Raw genomic sequence first — 2,600 nt, forward strand, 5'->3', positions numbered from 1 at the left:
TAATTCTGACACTGATTCTGATACCTTTGACTGTGGTAATTATAGTGCTAACCCTTTCCCCACAAAGAAAAAAAATGCCAAAAGATGCTGAACTAGACGCCTTGGTAGTCTGAAAGCCTCAGTGTGTGTGTGTGTGTGTGTGTGTGTGTGTGTGTGTGTGTAATTCACCGGGTCGGTCAGGATCACTTGATGGTCGTGATTGTCAGCTTTTACCCTCCCGGAAGGGAGCTGAGAGCTCATATAGTCCGATCTAAGGGCAAGGCTGTGACCTTCACACACGCACACACCCGTCCCCTTGCTCAAGGGGGACAGTAACCACCCACTTCGTCAGTGAAACTTTTCGCAACCTGAGCGAGGCGCGAACTCCCGTCCACCAGTTGGCAAACGGGAACGTTACCACTGCACCAGCGAGTGGTGTATGTGTGTGTGTGTGTGTGTGTGTGTGTGTGTGTGTGTGTGATATACCAATTTTATAATAAGAAATGAGCTCCCAGGATATGTCTTTGAGTGATTAATGGCAAATGGAGAAACACCAGTTAACAAGACTGAATAAAGATGTACTGGTGAATTGCATCCTCGCATCAAATAACGGGTTAGAGAAACCAAATCGTCAGCTACAGCAGAAATTAGATGAGATCACGAGGGAACTGGCAGATCTCAAGAGTAAAATAACATCACTTGAGAGTGTTTTCAATAAAAAATTGTCACACATGCAAGAGCAAATTGATAAGCAAGCTGAGATCATTGCCAGACAGCAGAGCTTCCTGGAGTCCATCGACAGGAGAGAAAGGGAAACAAGGCTGGTCGTCCTGGGTGTCCCTGATGAGGGCGAGAGCTTAGCTGGAGAACCGACGGACGAGGGGAAACTTAGCAAGATCTGGAGTGAACTGGGCGAACCCCTGAACATCGAGTCCTGTCGGAGGTTGGGACGAGGTGAACCAGGGGGACGGTAAGAGGCGCATCCTGGTGACCTTGGCTTCGAAGCAGGTGCGGGATAAAATTCTTGGGAAGACCAGGAGGCTAAAGGAGACTGGCGCGCCGTATGACCGTGTGTTTGTGAAGAAAGACGTACATTCTTCTGTACGAAACGAATGGAAGCGTCTGCGGGGTGTTGAGGCGGCAGAGAGGACTAAACCAGAGAACGTCGGCTGCACGATCAGGCTGGACACGAAGGAGAGGAAACTTTATCGCGATGAGGTGGTCATCGACAGCTGGCGGCCGTCTCCTTTCTAGGTGGACCACAAAGGAGAAATGTTGCAATCATGTCGTGGAACATCAATGGGGTTCGTACAAATTTAGAAAAACCCAGTGTACAGGCATTATTAATGAATTACGATGTGATAGGGTTGAATGAAGTGAAAACTACAGTGATCGTATCGCTCTACCTGGCTATGTTTGTTACAGAGACACTGTGAGGTCAGACGGACATAGAGGGGGCACAGTGGTACTGGTAAAGCGTTGTTTACAGTCATCTGTGATGGGTGTAGACTGTAAAATGAAAGACCAAGTTTGGCTCAGATTGTCCCTATTGAGCACTGTGCTCTTGGGGTTTGTGTATGTACCCCCTACAGATTCGCAGTACTTTAATCCTAACAGTTTCAGTTATATACAAGAGAAAATCATATGTGGAAAAAAGGAAAATTGTAATGTTCTACGAATGGGAGACCTGAACACACGTTTTGGTACTGGTGTTCAAAGTATTTTAGTGAATTTACTTGTCCCTGGATCTGATTATTTCACCTACCCCGAGATTCCTGATAAAATTAATTTGCCTAATGAGAATGCAAATACTATGACTACTGTATGTGTACAACAAAATTTAGTGGTGGTAAATAACTTGAAATATGGTGAAAAACATTATAAGAGCAATCTGACGTATAGGAAACATAATGAATGGATTTCTGAAGTAGATGAGTGTATTGCTTCTACCAATATTTTAAATTGCATTCAGAGTTTCACTGTGAATAATGATCTTGATCTTCCATCGGATCACGCCCCAGTAGCAGTTGCTCTGTCCCCCCCTGTGGTGGATAGGGTGTGTCTTGGTGTACGGGCGGGTTCGCTTGGTGATCATTTGTATTCAGGTTGTAAGAAGAAATCTCGGTTAAAACGTACTATAAAGTTTTGTGATGTTCACATCGAAAACTTTATTGAGGAACTTTCTCGATTCGATATTCCCCAGTTTGATCCTGACATTGATACTGTGAGCCAAATGGTCGATGTTTTGTACAGGTGTGCTAGTGCCAGTCGGTGTGCTCAGGTGACTGAGCCAGAGGATGTCACAGTGAGCAGGTGGGAGAGACTCTTAAATGATATGGATGACAGGCGTATGTGGAAAGCTATAGACTGGCGTGGGGAGTATAGAGATGATAGTGATGATTTTGACGGTAATAAAAAACCCACAGATGAGGATTTCAAAGCCTTTTTTGAGGAGGTATATAACCCACATGATGCTGAACCTATAGTACCTACTGAGTTTGATACAAATGTAACCAAACCAGTTCTTGATGATGACATAGAATTTGATGCGGTTGTGCGAGAAATACATAGATTAAAGCAAGATAAAGCGTGTGGGCCCGATGGGATAAGCCCAGGAATTA

This window comes from Coenobita brevimanus, chromosome 18 (genome assembly GCF_032717465.1).
Source record: "Coenobita brevimanus isolate Jiangsu-jjx chromosome 18, ASM3271746v2, whole genome shotgun sequence".
NCBI classification, from domain to species: Eukaryota; Metazoa; Arthropoda; class Malacostraca; order Decapoda; family Coenobitidae; genus Coenobita; species Coenobita brevimanus.